Source organism: Triticum aestivum, chromosome 3B, assembly GCF_018294505.1.
Source record: "Triticum aestivum cultivar Chinese Spring chromosome 3B, IWGSC CS RefSeq v2.1, whole genome shotgun sequence".
Classification (NCBI taxonomy): domain Eukaryota; kingdom Viridiplantae; phylum Streptophyta; class Magnoliopsida; order Poales; family Poaceae; genus Triticum; species Triticum aestivum.
The window spans coordinates 572,006,696-572,025,153 of NC_057801.1; positions in this window are offsets into that span (position 1 = coordinate 572,006,696).

Below are 18,458 nucleotides of genomic sequence, written 5' to 3' on the forward strand. Positions count from 1 at the left end.
GAAATTCTTATTAATTCCAAAAAGTGCCTCCGTGGATTTTCAGGACATTCCGAGAACTTTTCTTTTCTACACATAAAACAACATCATGGCAGTTCTGCTGAAAACAGCGTCAGACTGGGTTAGTTTCATTCAAATCATGCAAGTTAGAGTCCAAAACAAGGGCCAAAGTGTTTGGAAAAGTAGATACATTGGAGACATATCAACTCCCCCAAGCTTAAACCTTTGCTTGTCCTCAAGCAATTCAGTTGATAAACTGAAAGTGATAAAGAAAAACTTTTACAAACTCTTTTTGCTCTTGTTGTTGTAAACATGAAAAGCCAGCATTCAAGTTTCAGCAAATATTATGAACTAACCATACTCACAATAACACTTGGGTCTCACAATTACTCATATCAATAGCATAATCAGCTAGCGAGCCATAATAATAAAACTCGGATGACAACACTTTCTCAAAACAATCATAACATGATATAACAAAATGGTATCTCGCTAGCCCTTTCTGAGACCTCAAAACATAAACGCAGAGCACCTTTAAAGATCAAGGACTGACTAAACATTGTAATTCATGGTAAAAGAGATCCAGCCAAGTCATACCCAATATAAACCAATAGTAATGAATGCAGATGACAGTGTGCTCTGTAGCGGGTGCTTTTTAATAAGAAGGGTGATGACTCAACATAAAATTAAATAGATAGGCCCTTCGCAGAGGGAAGCAGGGATTTGTAGAGGTGCCAGAGCTCGATTTTAAAATAGAGATTGTATAACATTTTGAGCAGCATACTTTCACTGTCAACGCAACAACTATGAGATGGTTGTATCTTCCATACTACATGCATTATAGGCAGTTCCCAAATAGAATGGTAAAGGTTTATACTCCCCCAACCACCAACAAGCATCAATCCATGGCTTGCTCGAAACAACGAGTGCCACCAACTAACAACAGCCCTGGGGGAGTTTTGTTTAATTATTTTGATTTTCTTTCATCTTTTTGGATCATGGGACTGGGCATCCCGGTTATCGGCCCTTTCTCGTGAATGAGGAGCGGAGTCCACTCCTTGTGAGAATAACCCACCTAGCATGGAAGATATAGGCAGCCCTAGTTGCAACATGAGCTGCTCGAGCATACAAAACAGAATTTCATTTGAAGGTTTGGAGTTTGGCACATACAAATTTACTTGGAATGGCAGGTAAATACCGCATATAGGAAGGTATGGTGGACTCATATGGAACAACTTTGGGGTTTAAGGAGTTTGGATGCACAAGCAGTATTCCCGCTTAGTACAGGTGAAGGCTAGCAAAAGACTGGGAAGCGACCAACTGAGAGAGCGACAACAGTCATAAACATGCATCAAAATTAATTTACACCGAGTACAAGCATGAGTAGGATATAATCTACCATGAACATAAATATCGTGAAGGCTATGTTGATTTGTTTCAACTACATGCGTGAACATGTGCCAAGTCGAGTCACTCAATTCATTCAAAGGAGGATACCATCCCATCATACCACATCATAATCATTCTAATAGCATGTTGGCACGCAAGGTAAACCATTATAACTCATAGCTAATCAAGCATGGCACAAGCAACTATAATCTCTAAATGTCATTGCAAATATGTTTACTTCATAATAAGCTGACTCAGAAACGATGAACTCATCATATTTACAAAAACAAGAGAGGTCGAGTTCATACCAGCTTTTCTCATCCCAATAAGTCCATCATATATCGTCATTATTGCCTTTCACTTGCACGACCGAACGATGTGTATAATAATAAGAGTGCACGTGCATTGGACTAAGCTGGAATCTGCAAGCATTCAACTCAAAAGAGAAGACAAGTAATATGGGCTCTAAGTTAAATAAACAATCATGCATATGAGAGCCACTAAACATTTTCAATATGGTCTTCTCGACCCCCAAAGGAAAGAAAAGAAAAGAAAACTATTTACACGGGAAAGCTCCCAACAAGTAAGAAGAAGAACTAGAAATCTTTTTGGGTTTTCATTTTAATTTCTACTACAAGCATGGAAATTAAACTAACTATTTTTTTTGGTTTTTCTCAAGGTTTATCAAACACACAAGAAGAAAACTAGAAAAAGAAATTTAAACTAGCATGGATAATACAATGAAAGAGTATGAGCATCAACGACTAATGTGTGAACCTGAATGTAAAGTCGCTGAGAAGTACGTACTCCCCCAAGCTTAGGCTTTTGGCCTAAGTTGGTCTAATACCAAGGATCGCCTGGCTGATATCCATAAGTGAAATCGGGGTTGTACTGAGATGCAGCGGCAACCGCCTCCTGAGCTGTAGTGTGTTAGCGAGCTGCCTCCACTCCCCTCTCGTACTCAGTTGCTTCCTCCCTGGTGACAACATATCTTCCTTTTGCCTGATAATCAAAAAGGTAGGGAGCAGGAAGAGTAACAGGGACGACGTTGCGTCTGTTATAGATTAGTCGATAATGGAGGAATTGTTCATTCCTCTCAAGAAAATGATGATTAAACATGGCTTCTTTATCCAAATAAACAGGAGGTAAAATCATATCCCCCTCTCGTGGGGCTATATTAAGATAATTAGCCATACGGGTTGCATAAATTCCTCCAAAGAAATTTCCCTTTCTACTATTATTCTGCAACCTTTGTGCAACTATTGCCCCCAAGTTATAACCTTTATAACCTAACACAGCACTCTTGAGGGCACACGGATCAGGGACACACATGTGACATGCTTCATCCTTACTGTTAATACATCTACCAATGAAGAGAGCAAAATAATGTATAGCAGGAAAATGAATGCTCCCTATGGTAGCTTGTGCTATGTCCCTAGATTCTCCCACAGTAATACTAGCAAGAAAATCTCTAAATTTAGATTTGTGAGGATCATTAATATTACCCCACTGTGGGAGTTTGCAAGCATTTGTAAAATCCTTTAAGTCCATGGTGTAAGATGTATCATAAATATCAAATAGGACACTAGGAGAATTACGCATACAATTATATTTAAACCTCCGCACAAAGGAATCAGTCAATTGATAGTACTGAGGACACTTATCTTGTAAGAAGTCCTCCATCTCAGCATTACGCACATACGTGTCAAATTCCTCCTTAAAGCCTGCTCTGACCATAAAATCATCGGATGGCCACTCACAAGCTCGTACATTCGCGTCCCTCGGCAATGCAACATATTGCTCACGTATAGCAATCCTGGGCCCTTTCTTCGCCGAGCAACCACCTTGGTACATTCTTCTAAGCATATTTCTTTTTCTGAAAATTTCTGAAACTTTTAGTAACTTCAAAATAAAAGTGCATAAAAGTAAACAAGATTGATAGCAACTGCTCCTACAAGTGCCTAGAGCCTATATCATGCATTGGAATTGCTTGGGACCTCAAAAATTTAACATGCAAGCTCAAGAACATGGTCACCTATGCAGCAAAAATTTGCAATGAAAAAAGCACTAGAACAAAAACTAATTGGACCAATGGAGGAGTCACATACCAAGCAACAATCTCCCAAAGCAGTTTTGTGAATGGAGCTTTGAGCTAAGAGATCGAAAATCGCAGCAAAACGAGCTAGAACTCGTGCTTGAGCTGGATGGGGATTTTTTTGGGTAGAAGATGAAGTGTGTGGGTGCTGGCATAAGTGGAGGGGAGCCACCAGGGGCCCACGAGACCGGGGGTGCGCCCTACTCTCTCGTGGTTTGGTGCTTGCCCCCCTGCAGTGATTTTAGTGCCTAAAATCCTCAAATATTCTAGAAAAAATCATACTAAATTTGCAGGGCATTTGGAGCACTTTTATTTTCGAACTATTTTTTAATGCACGGGTAATTCAGAAAACAGACGAATAATACTATTTTTGCTTTATTTATTCTAAATAACAGAAAGTAAAAAGAGGGTACAGAAGGTTGTGCCTTCTAGTTTCATCCATCTCATGATCATCAAAATGAATCCACTAAGAAGGTTGATCAAGTCTTGTTAACAAACTCATTCCGAATAACACGGAACCGGAGAAATTTCGAATAACACTAAGTTACCTCAACGGGGATATGAAAATCCCCAACAATAAGAATATCATACTTTTTCTTGATAGTAGGGAGAGGAAATTCAAAACCTCCAAAAATAATAGTTGGAACTTTTTCAATAGAATTGATGCTATGAACTTGAGATTGTTTCCTCGAAAGTGTACCGTATGCTCATTACCATTAACATGAAAAGTGACATTGCCTTTGTTGCAATCAATAACAGCCCCTGCAGTGTTCAAAAAAGGTCTACCAAGGATAATAGACATACTATCGTCCTCGGGAATATCAAGAATAACAAAGTTCGTTAAGATAGTGACATTTGCAACCACAACAGGCACATCCTCACAAATACCGACAGGTATAGCAGTTGATTTATCAGCCATTTGCAGAGATATTTCAGTAGGTGTCAACTTATTCAATTCAACTCTACGATATAAAGAGAGAGGCATAACACTAACACCGGCTCCAAGATCACATAAAGCAGTTCTAACGTAATTTCTTTTAATGGAGCATGGTATAGTTGGTACCCCGGATCTCCAAGTTTCTTTGGTATTCCACCCTTAAAAGTGTAATTAGCAAGCATGGTGGAAATTTCAGCTTCCGGTATCTTTCTTTTGTTTGTAATGATATCCTTCATATACTTAGCATAAGGATTTACTTTCAGCATATCAGTTAAGCGCATACGTAAGAAAATAGGTCTAATCATTTCAGCAAAGCGCTCAAAATCCTCATCATCCTTTGACTTGGATGGTTTAGGAGGAAAGGGCATGGGTTTCTGAACCCATGGTTCTCTTTCTTTACCGTGCTTCCTAGCAACAAAATCTCTCTTATCATAACGTTGATTCTTTGATTGTGGGTTATCAAGATCAACAGCAGGTTCAATCTCTACTTCATTGTTTTGCTAGGTTGAGCATCAACATGAACATTATCATTAACATTATCACTAGGTTCATGTTCATCACCTGATTGTGTTTCAGCATCAGAAATAGAAATATCATTGGGATTCTCAGGTGTGTCTACAGTAGGTTCACTAGAAGCATGCAAAGTCCTATCATTTTTCTTTTTCTTCTTTTTGGAAGAACTAGGTGCCTCTAAATTATTTCTCTGAGAATCTTGCTCGATTCTCTTAGGGTGGCCTTCAGGATACAAAGGTTCCTGAGTCATTCTACCAGTTCTAGTAGCCACTCTAACAGCAAAGTCATTTTTATTATTTAATTCATCAAGCAAATCATTTTGAGCTTTAAGTACTTGCTCAGCTTGAGTAGCAACCATAGAAGCATATTTGCTAACGAGGTGAAGTTCATCTTTAACTCTAGCCAGATTATCACTTACACGTCCTATCTCGAAAGCATTATTCTTTAACTCTCTACCAACATAAGCATTAAAACTTTCTTGTCTAGCCATAAAGTCATCAAATTCATCTAAGCATGGGCTATGAAATTTGGTAGAGGGGATTTCAACTTTATCATATCTATAGAGAGAATTTACCTTTACTACCTGTGTCGGGTTATCAAGACAATATGGTTCTTCAACAGGTGGTATATTAAGACCATGTATTTCTTCAATAGGTGGTAAATTCTTAACATCTTCAGCTTTAATACCTTTTTCTTTCATTGATTTCTTTGCCTCTTGCATATCTTCAGGACTGAGAAATAAAACACCTCTCTTCTTCGGAGTGGGTTTAGGAATAGGCTCAGGAATTGGCTCAATTGGTTCAGGAATTGCTTCAGGAATTGGCTCAGGAAGAGTCCAATTATTTTCATTAGTCAACATATTATTCAATAATATTTCAGCTTCGTCGATTGTTCTTTCCCTGAAAACACAACCAGCACAACTATCCAAGTAGTCCTTGGAAGCATCGGTTAGTCCATTATAAAAGATATCAAGTATTTCATTTTTCTTAAGAGGATGATCAGGCAAAGCATTAAGTAACCGGAGAAGCCTCCCCCAAGCTTGTGGGAGACTCTCTTCTTTGATTTGCACAAAATTATATATTTCCCGCAAGGCAGCTTGTTTCTTATGAGCAGGGAAATATTTAGCAGAGAAGTAATAAATCATATCCTGGGGACTACGCACACAACCAGGAGCAAGAGAATTATACCAAGTCTTAGCATCACCCTTTAATGAGAACGGAAATATCTTAAGGATATAAAAATAGCGAGACTTCTCATCATGAGTAAACAGGGTAGCTATATCATTCAACTTGTAAGATGTGCCACAACAGTTTCAGATTCAAGGCCATAGAAAGGATCAGATTCAACTAAAGTAATAATTTCAGGATCAACAGAGAATTCGTAATCCTTATCAGTAACACAGATAGGTGAAGTAGCAAAAGTAGGGTCAGGTTTAATTCTAGCATTAAGAGACTGCTGCTTCCATTTAGCTAATAATTTCTTAAGATCATATCTATCATTGCAAGCAAAGATTTCCCTAGCAGCTTCTTCATTCATAACATAACCCTTAGGAACAACAGGCAATACATAATCATTGGGAGAACCTTCATCATCACTATCATCAATAATAGCATCTTCAATATTTTCATTCCCCTAACTCTAGCAAGTTGTTCATCAAGAAATTCACCTAATGGCAAAGTAGTATCACGCACAGAAGTAGTTTCATCATGCATAGCAGAAGTGGCATCATCAATAACATGCGACATATCAGAATTCATAGCAGTAGCAGGTTTAGGTGTCGCAAGCCTACTAATAACGGAAGGAGAATCTAGTGCAGAGCTAGATGGCAGTTCCTTACCTCCCCTCGTAGTTGAGGGCAAAATCTTGGTTTTAGCGTCTTTCAAGTTCTTCATAGTGATCAACAGATATAAATCCCAAGTGACTCAGAGAATAGAGCTATGCTCCCCGGCAACGGCGCCAGAAATTAGTCTTGATAACCCACAAGTGTAGGGGATCGCAACAACTTTCAAGGGTGAAGTACAACCCAAACTTATTGATTCGACACAAGGGGAGCCAAAGAACATTCTTGAGTATTAGCAGTTGAGTTGTCAATTCAACCACACCTGGATAACTTAGTATCTGCAGCAAAGTATTTAGTAGCAAAGTAGTATGATAATAAAGGTAACGGTAGCAAAAGTAAAGATAATAGTTTTTGGGTTTTTGTAGTAGTTGTAACAGTAGCAACGGAAAAGTAAATAAGCGAAGAACAATATGTGAAAAGCTCGTAGGCAATGGATCAGTGATGGATAATTATGCCGGATGTGATTCCTCATGTAATAGCTATAACATAGGGTGACACAGAACTAGCTCCAGTTCATCAATGTAATGTAGGCATGTATTCCGTAAATAGTCATACGTGCTTATGGAAAAGAACTTGCATGACATATTTTGTCCTACCCTCCTGTGGCAGCGGGGTCCTAGTGGCAACTAAGGGATATTAAGGCCTCCTTTTAATAGAGAACCGGACCAAAGCATTAACACATAGTGAATACATGAACTCCTCAAACTACGGTCATCACCGAGAAGTATCCCGATTATTGTCACTTCGGGGTTGTCGGATCATAACACATAATAGGTGACTATAGACTTGCAAGATAGGATCAAGAACACACATATATTCATGAAAACATAATAGGTTCAGATCTGAAATCATGGCACTCGGGCCCTAGTGACAAGCATTAAGCATAGCAAAGTCATAGCAACATCAATCTCAGAACATATTGGATACTAGGGATCAAACCCTAACAAAACTAACTTGATTACATGGTAAATCTCATCCAACCCATCACCGTCCAGCAAGCCTATGATGGAATTACTCATGCACGGCGGTGAGCATCATGAAATTGGTGATGGAGGATGGTTGATGATGACGACGGCGACGAATCCCCCTCTCCGGAGCCCCGAACGGACTCCAGATCAGCCCTCCCGAGAGAGATTAGGGCTTAGCGGCGGCTCCGTGTCGTAAAACGCGATGAAACTTTCTCTCTGATTTTTTCCTCCGTGAGACGGAATATATGGAGTTGGAGTTGAGGTCGGTGGAGGTCCAGGGGGGCCACGAGATAGGGGGGCGCGCCCTACAGGGGGGGCGCGCCCCCCTGTCTCGTGGACAGGCCCTGGGCCCCCTGGTGTATTTCTTTTGCCTTGAAATTCTTATTAATTCCAAAAAGTGCCTCCGTGGATTTTCAGGACATTCCGAGAACTTTTCTTTTCTACACATAAAACAACATCATGGTTGTTCTGCTGAAAACAGCGTCAGTCCGGGTTAGTTTCATTCAGATCATGCAAGTTAGAGTCCAAAACAAGGGCGAAAGTGTTTGGAAAAGTAGATACGTTGGAGACGTATCAGGGCAATGTTACTATTCTTTTACCACACTTGTGCTTCAGAGTAGCACCATGTTCTTCATATAGAGAGTCTCTTGAGTTATCACATTCATATACTAGTGGGAATTTTCATTATAGAACTTGGCTTGTATATTCTAATGATGGGCTTCCTAAAATGCCCGAGGTCTTCATGAGCAAGCAAGTTGGATGCACACCCACTTAGTTTTCAGTTTGAGCTTTCATACACTTATAGCTCTAGTGCATCCATTGCATGGCAATCCCTACTCATCGCATTGACATCAATTGATGGGCATCTCCATAGCATATTGAATAGCCGCATCGATGTGAGACTTTCTCCCTTTTTGTCTTCTCCAAATAAACCTCCACCATCATATACTACTCCACCTATAGTGTTATATCCATGGCTTGCGCTCATGTATTGCATGAGGGTTGAAAAGGCTGAAGCACGTTAAAAAGTATGAACCAATTGCTCGACTCGTCATCGGGGTTGTGCATGATGGGAGCATTTTGTGTGACGAAAATGAAGCATGGCCAAACTATATGATTTTGTAGGGATAAGCTTTCCTTGGCTATGTTATTTGATAAGACATAATTGCTTGGTTGGCATGCTTGAAGTATTATTGTTTTTATGTCAAATGATAGACTATTGCTTTGAATCACTCATATCTTAATATTCATGCCATGATTAGACATATGATCAAGATTATGCTAGGTAGCATTCCACATCAAAAATTATCTTTTTTATCATTTACCTACTCGGGGATGAGCAGGAATTAAGCTTGGGGATGCTGATACGTCTCTGTCGTATCTATAATTTTTGATTGCTCCATGTCAATATTATTCAACTTTCATATACTTTTGGCAACTTTTCATATTATTTTTGGGACTAACATATTGATCTAGTGCCCAGTGCCAGTTCCTGTTTGTTGCATGTTTTATGTTTCGCAGGATACCCATATCAAACGGAATCCAAACGGGATAAAAAAGGACGGAGAATATTGGAATATTTGGGATTTTCCCGAGGAAGAATCAACGCGAAACGGTGCCCGAGGTGGCCACGAGGCAGGAGGCGCGCCTGCCTACCCTGGGCACCCCTGACCCTCGTGGGCCCCTCGTAAGGCGGTTGCTGCTCTTCTTTAGCCGCAAGAAAGCTAATTTTTGGAAAAATATATGGGCAAAGGTTTCAATCCAATCAGAGTTATGGATCTCCAGATATAAAGGAAACGATGTCAGGGCAGAAACACAGAATGCAGAAACAGAGAGAGACAGAGAGATAGATCCAATCTCGGAGGGGCTCTCACCCCTCCCATGCCATGGGAGCCAAGGACCAGAGGGGAAACCCTTCTCCCATCTAGGGACGAGGTAAAGCAAGAAGAAGAAGAAGGGGGGCTCTCTCCCCCCTGCTTCTCATGGCACAGGAGCACTGTCGGGGGCCATCATCATCACCGCGATCTAGACCAACACCTCCATCATCTTCACCAACATCTCCATCACCTTCCCCCATCTATATTCAGCGGTCCACTCTCCCGCAACCCGCTATACCCTCTACTTTAACATGGTGCTTTATGCTTCATATTATTATCCAATGATGTGTTACCATCCTATGATGTTTGAGTAGATTTTTGTTGTCCTACCGGTGATTAATGAATTGCTATGATTGGTTTAATTTGCTTGTGGTTATGTTGTTGTCCTATTGTTCCCTCCATGTCGCGCAAGCGTGTGAGGGATTCCCGCTGTAGGGTGTTGCAATACGTTCATGATTCGCTTATAGTGGGTTGCTTGAGTGACAGAAGCATAAACCCGAGTAAGGGGGTTGTGGCGTATGGGATAAAGGGGACTTGATATGTTAATGCTATGGTTGGGTTTTACCTTAATGATCTTTAGTAGTTGCGGATGCTTGCTAGAGTTCCAATCATAAGTGCATATGAGCCAAGAAGAGAAAGTATGATAGCTTATGCCTCTCCCACATAAAACTTGTTATCAGTCTAGTAAGGTAGTCGATTGCTTAGGGACAATTTCACAACTCCTACCACCACTTTTCCACACTCGCTATATTTACTTTATTGCATCTTTATCTAAACAGCCCCTACTTTTTATTTGCACGCTCTTTATTATCTTGCAAACCTATCCTACAACACCTACAAAGTAGTTCTAGTTTCATACTTGTTTTAGGTAAAGCGAACATTAAGCATGCGTAGAGTCGTATCAGTGGCTGATAGGACTTGAGAGAGTATTTGTTCTACTTTAGCTCCTCATTGGGTTCGACACTCTTACTTATCGAAAGAGGCTACAATTATCCCCTATACTTGTGGGTTATCATCGGTGTGAAAACCGGCGGATCTCAGGTAGGGGGTCCCGAACTGTGCCTCTAAGGTCAATGGTAACAGGAGACGGGGGACACGTTGTTTACCCAGGTTCGGGCCCTCTCTTTGGAGGTAATACCCTACTTCCTGCTTGATTGATCTTGATGAATATGAGTATTATAAGAGTTGATCTACCATGAGATCGTAATGGCTAAACCCTAGAAGTCTAGCCTGTATGATTATGATTCTGCCCTATGGACTAAACCCTACGGTTTATATAGACACCAAAGGGGGCTAGGGTTGTACAAAGTCGGTTACATAGAAAGGAATCTACATATCTGAACACCAAGCTTGCCTTCGATTGCAAGGAGAGTCCCATTCGGACATGGGACGAAGTCTTCTGTCTTGTATCTTCATAGTCCATCAGTCCGGCCCATGTCAATAGTCCGGATGCCCGAGGACCCCTTAATCTAGGACTCCCTCACCTGGCGCGATAAGCACAACCTCACCCGGGCCAAAAACCGCACACAGACTTCATATGAATTGTGTTGTGACGTTGCCCGATACAGAGGCGCCACACACCCCCATGGTTCACCGATGAATTAATGGAGCACCAATTCCTAGAAGGGTTTTAACCCGTGAACATTGAATCATACGATGGCACAACAAATCCCCCAGTATGGATTGAAGATTTTCTTCTCCACATTCACATGGCTCGCGGTGATGACCTACATGCCATCAAATACCTCCCCCTAAAACTTAAGGGGCCAACACGGCACTGGCTGAACAGCCTCCCAGAAAACTCTATTGGTAGCCGGGAAGACTTGGAGGACGCCTTCAGAGACAACTTCTAAGGTACCTATTGTTGGAAATATGCCCTAGAGGCAATAATAAAATGGTTATTATTGTATTTCCTTGTTCATGATAGTTGTCTATAATTCATGCTATAATTGTATTGACAGGAAACCGCAATACATGTGTGAATACATAGACCACAACATGTCCCTAGTGAGCCTCTAGTTGACTAGCTCGTTGATCAACAGATGGTCATGGTTTCCTGACCATGGACATTGGATGTCATTGATAACGGGATCACATCATTAGGAGAATGATGTGATGGACAAGACCCAATCCTAAGCCTAGCACAAGATCGTGTAGTTCATATGCTAAAGCTTTTCTAAATATCAAGTATCTTTTCCTTAGACCATGAGATTGTGCAACTCTCGGATACCGTAGGAATGCTTTGGGTGTACCAAACGTCACAACATAACTGGGTGGCCATAAAGGTGCACTACGGGTATCTCCGAAAGTGTATGTTGGGTTGGCACGAATCGAGACTGGGATTTGTCACCCCATGTGACGGAGAGGTATCTCTGGGCCCACTCGGTAGGACATCATCATAATGTGCACAATGTGATCAAGGAGTTGATCACGGGATGATGTGTTATAGAACGAGTAAAGAGACTTGCTGGTAACGAGATTGAACAAGGTATCGACATACCGACGATCGAATCTCGGGCAAGTACTGTACCGGTAGACAAGGGAATTGTATACGGGATTGATTGAATCCTTGACATCGTGGTTCATCCGATGAGATCATCGTGGAACATGTGGGAGCCAACATGGGTATCCAGATCCCGCTGTTGGTTATTGGCTGGAGAGTTGTCTCGGTCATGTCTGCATGGTACCCGAACCCGTAGGGTCTACACACTTAAGGTTCAATGACGCTAGGGTTATAGGGAAGGTATGTACGCGGTTACCGAATGTTGTTCGGAGTCCCGGATGAGATCCCGGACATCACGAGGAGTCCTGGAATGGTCCAGAGGTGAAGATTGATATATTGGACGAAGGGATTTGGAGTCCGGAAGTGTTCCGGAGGTACTGGGTGATGACCAGCATGACCGAAAGGTGTTTCGGGAGCCCCAACAAGTGTTGGGGGGGCTTCATGGGCCAAGGGGAGGGGGCAAACCAGCCCACTAAGGGGCTGTGTGCCCCCCTCACCTATTCCCACGTGACCTGGGGGTTTGGGGCGCCCCATCTAGGGTTCCCACCTCCTGGCTTGGGGGCCAAGTCACCCAAACGGGAGATCCCATCTGCCCTGGCCGCCGCCCCCCCAGGGGAAAACCTAGGGCACCTCCCCCTCTCCCTTCCCCCTGTATATAGTGGAGGTTTTGGGGCTGCCCAACACATGAGTCTCTCTCCCCCAAGGCGCAGCTCTACCTCTCTCCCTCCTCGTCTCTCGTAGTGCTTGGCGAAGCCCTGCTGGAGTACCGCGCTCCTCCACCACCACCACGCCGTCGTGCTGCTGCTGGATAGAGTCTTCCCCAACCTCTCCCTCTCTCCTTGCTGGATCAAGGCATGGGAGACGTCACCGGGCTGCATGTGTGTTGAACGCGGAGGCACCGTTGTTCGGCGCTTAGATTGGAATCGACCGCGATCTGAATCGCCACGAGTACGACTACCTCATCCACGTTCTTGCAACGCTTCTGCTTAGCGATCTTCAAGGGTATGAAGATGCACTCCCTCTCTATCTCGTTGCTAGTCTCTCCATAGATTGATCTTGGTGATGCGTAGAAAATTTTGAATTTCTGCTACATTCCCCAACAGTGGCATCATGAGCTAGGTCTATTGCGTAGATTATATGCACAAGTAGAACACAAGTTGTTGTGGGCGTTGATTTTGTTCAATATGCTTACCGTTACTAGTCCTATCTTGTTTCGACGGTATTGTGGGATGAAGCGGCCCGGACCGACCTTACATGTACACTTACGTGAGACAGGTTCCACCGACTGACATGCACTTGTTGCATAAGGTGGCTAGCGGGTGCCAGTCTCTCCCACTTTAGTCGGATCGAATTCGATGAAAAGGGTCCTTATGAAGGGTAAATAGCAATTGGCATATCACGTTGTGGCTTTTGCGTAGGTAAGAAACATTCTTGCTAAAAACCCATAGCAGCCACGTAAAACATGCAAACAACAATTAGAGGATGTCTAACTTGTTTTTGCAGGGTATGCTATGTGATGTGATATGGCCAAAAAGAATGTGATGAATGATATGTGATGTATGAGATTTATCATGTTCTTGTAATAGGAATCACGACTTGCATGTCGATGAGTATGACAACCGGCAGGAGCCATAGGAGTTGTCTTTATTTATTGTATGACCTGCGTGTCATTGAATAACGCCATGTAATTACTTTACTTCATTGCTAAACCGTTAGCCATAGTAGTAGAAGTAATAGTTGGCGAGACAACTTCATGGAGACACGATGATGAAGATCATGATGATGGAGATCATGGTGTCATGCCGGTGACGATGATGATCATGGAGCCCCGAAGATGGAGATCAGTAGGAGCAAAATGATATTGGCCATATCATGTCACTTTTTGATTGCATGTGATGTTTATCATGTTTATGCATCTTATTTGCTTAGAACGACGGTAGTAAATAAGATGATCCCTCATAATAATTTCAAGAAAGTGTTCCCCCTAACTGTGCACTGTTGCAAAAGTTCGTTGTTTTGAAGCAGCACGTGATGATCGGGTGTGATAGATTCTAACATTCACATACAACGGGTGTAAGCCAGATTTACACATGCGAAACACTTAGGTTGACTTGACGAGCCTAGAATGTACATACATGGCCTCGGAACACAAGAGACCGAAAGGTCGAACATGAGTCGTATAGTAGATACGATCAACATGAAGATGTTCACCGATGATGACTAGTCCGTCTCACGTGATGATCGGACACGGCCTAGTTGACTCGGATCATGTATCACTTAGATGACTAGAGGGATGTCCATCTGAGTGGGAGTTCATTAGATGAACTTAATTATCCTGAACATAGTCAAAAGGTCTTTGCAAATTATGTCATAGCTCGCGTTTTAGTTCTACTGTTTTAGATATGTTCCTAGAGAAAATTTAGTTGAAAGTTGATAGTAGCAATTATGCGGACTGGGTCCGTAAACTGAGGATTGTCCTCATTGCTGCATAGAAGGCTTATGTCCTTAATGCACCGGTCGGTGTGCTGAACCTCGAACGTCGTCTGTGGATGTTGCGAACATCTGACATACACGTTTTGATGACTACGTGATAGTTCAGTAATGTTAAACGGTTTAGAATTGAGGCACCAAAGACGATTTTGAAACTTCGCGGAACATAGGGGATGTTCCAAGAGCTGAAATTGGGATTTTAGGCTCGTGCCCACGTCAAGAGGTATAAGACCTCCGATGAGCTTCTTGGCCTACAAACTAAGGGAGAAAAGCTCAATCGTTGAGCTTGTACTCAGATTGTCTGGGTACAACAATCACTTGAATCGAGTGGGAGTTAATCTTCCAGATAAGATAGTGATGTTTCTCCAAAGACATTGCCACCAAGCTACTAGAGCTTCGTGATGAACTATAACATATCAGGGATAGATATGATGATCCTTGAAATATTCACGATGTTTGACACCGCAAAAGTAGAAATCCAGAAGGAGCATCAATTGTTGATGATTAGCGAAACCACTAGTTTCAAGAAGGGCAAGGGCAAGAAGGGGTACTTCATGAAACAACAAATCAGTTGCTGCTCTAGTGAAGAAACTCAGGGTTGAAACCAAACCTGAGACTAAGTTCTTCTGTAATGAGGGCACGGTCACTGAAGAAGAACTACCCTAGATACTTGGTAGATGAGAAGGCTGGCAAGGTTGACAGAAGTATATTGGATATACATTGAATTAAATGTGTACTTTACTAGTACTCCTAGTAGCACTAGGGTATTAAGATACCGGTTCGGTTGCTAAGTGTTAGTAACTCGAAATAAAAGAGCTACGGAATAAACGGAGACTAGCTAAAGGTGAGATGACGATGTCTGTTGGAAGTGTTTCCAAGGTTGATGTGATCAAGCATCGCATGCTCCGTCTACCATCGAGATTGGTGTTAAATCTAAATAATTGTTATTTGGTGTTTGCGTTGAGCATAGACATGATTTGATTATGTCTATCGCAATACGGTTATTCATTTAAGGAGAATAATGGTTACTCTATTTATTTGAATAATACCTTCAATGGTCTTGCACCTAAAAGAATGGTTTATTGAATCTCGATCGTAGTGATAGACATGTTCATGCAAAAAGATATAAGATAGTAATGATAGTACCACCTACTTGTGGCACTGCCATTTGAGTCATATTGGTACAAAACGCATGAAGAAGCTCCATGTTGATGGATCTTTGGACTCACTCGTTTTTGAAAAGTTTGAGACATGCGAACCATGTCTATTGGTATGTGCGCATGAAGAAACTCCATGCAGATGGATCGTTTGGACTCACTTGATTCTAAATCACTTGAGACATGCAAATCATACCACATGGGCAAGATGACTGAAAAGCCTCGTTTTTCAGTAAGATGGAACAAGAAAGCAACTTGTTGGAAGTAATACATTTTGATGTGTGCAGTCCAATGAGTGCTGAGGCACGCAGTGGATATCATTATGTTCTTACTGCACAAATGATTTAAGTAGAAACACAAGTCTGAATTATTGAAAGGTTCAAGTAATTTTAGAGTGAAGTTGAAGATCATCATGACAAGAGGATAAAATGTCTATGATATGATCATAGAGATGAATATCTGAGTTACGAGTTTGGTACACAATTAAGACCTTGTGGAAATTGTTTCACAACTAATACCGCCTCGAACACCATAGTGTGATGGTGTGTCCGAACATCATAGCTGCACCCTATTGGATATGGTGCATACCATGATGTCTCTTATCGAATTACCACTATCGTTCATGGGTTAGGCATTAGAGACAACCGCATTCACTTTAAATAGGGCACCACGTAATTCCGTTGAGATGACACCGTATGAACTATGGTTTAGAGAAACCTAAGCTGTCGTTTCTTGGAAGTTTGGGGCTGCGACGCTTATGTGAAAAAGTTTCATCCTGATAAGCTCGAACCCAAAGCGGATAAATACATCTCCATAGGACACCCAAAACAGTTGGGTATACTTCCTGTCTCAGATCCGGAAGCAAAAGGGATTGTTTCTAGAATCGGGTCCTTTCTCGAGGAAAAGTTTCTCTCGAAAGAATTGAGTGGGAGGATGGTGGAGACTTGATGAGGTTATTGAACCATCACTTCAACTAGTGTGTAGCAGGGCACAGGAAGTTGTTCCTGTGGCACCTACACCAATTGAAGTGGAAGCTGATGATAGTGATCATGAAACTTCGGATCAAGTCACTACCAAACCTCGTAGGTCGACAAGGACAGTACTGCTTCAGAGTGGTACGGTAATCCTGTCTTGGAGGTCATGTTGCTAGACAACAATGAACCTACGAGCTATGGAGAAGCGATGGTGGGCCCGGATTCCGACGAATGGCTCGAGGCCATAAAATCCGAGAGAGGATCCATGTATGAAAACAAAGTATAGACTTTGGAAGAACTACTTGATGGTCGTAAGGCTGTTGGGTACAGATGGATTTTAAAAGGAAGACGGACAATGATGGTAAGTATCACCATTAAGAAAGCTCGACTTGTCGTTAAGATGTTTTCCGACAAGTTCAAGGAGTTGACTACGATGAGACTTTCTCACTCGTAGCGATGCTAAGAGTCTGTTGGAATTATATTAGCAATTACTGCATGATTTATGAAATCTTGCAGATAGGATGTCAAAACATTGTTTCCTCGACGATATTCTTGAGGAAAGGTTGTATGTGATACAACCAGAAGGTTTTGTCAATCCTGAAAGATGCTAACAAGTGTGCAAAGCTCCAGCAATCCTTCTAAGGACTGGAGTAAGCATCTCGGAGTTGGAATATACGCTTTGATGAGATGATCAAAGATTTTGGGTTTATACAAAGTTTATGAGAAACTTGTATTTCCAAAGAAGTGAGTGGGAGCACTATAGCATTTCTGATGAGTATATGTTGTTGACATATTGTTGATCGGAAATGATGTAGAATTTCTGGAAAGCATATAGGGTTATTTGAAAAGTGTTTTTCAATGGAAAACCTGGATTAAGCTACTTGAACATTGAGCATCAAGATCTATAAGGATAGATCAAAACGCTTAATAGTACTTTCAAATGAATACATACCGTGACAAGATTTTGAAGGAGTTCAAAATAGATCAGCAAAGAAGGAGTTCTTGGCTGTGTTATATGGTGTGAGTATTGAGTAAGACTCAAGACATGACCACGGCAGAAGAGAGAGAAAGGACGAAGGTCGTCCCCTATGCTTCAGACGTAGGCTCTATAGTATGCTATGCTGTGTACCGCACCGGAAGTGTGCCTTGCCATGAGTCAGTCAAGGGGTACAAGAGTGATCCAGGAATGGATCACAGGACAGCGGTCAAACTTATCCTTAGTAACTAGTGGACTAAGGAATTTTCTCGATTATGGAGGTGGTAAAAGAGTTCGTCGTAAAGGGTTACGCCGATGCAAACTTTGACACTAATCCGGATTATTCTGAGTAGTAAACCGGATTCGTATAGTAGAACAGTTATTTGGAATAGCTCCAAATAGAGCGTGGTAGCTGCATCTAGGAGATGACATAGAGATTTGCAAAGCACACACGGATCTGAAAGGTTCAGATCCGTTGACTAATAACCTCTCTCACAAGCGAGATATGATCAAACCCCATGGGTGTCGATTCATTACAATCACATAGTGATGTGAACTAGATTATTGACTCTAGTGCAAGTGGGAGACTGTTGGAAATATGCCCTAGAGGCAATAATAAAATGGTTATTATTGTATTTCCTTGTTCATGATAATTGTCTATTATTCATGCTATAATTGTATTGACCGGAAACCGCAATACATGTGTGAATACATAGACCACAACATGTCCCTAGTGAGCCTC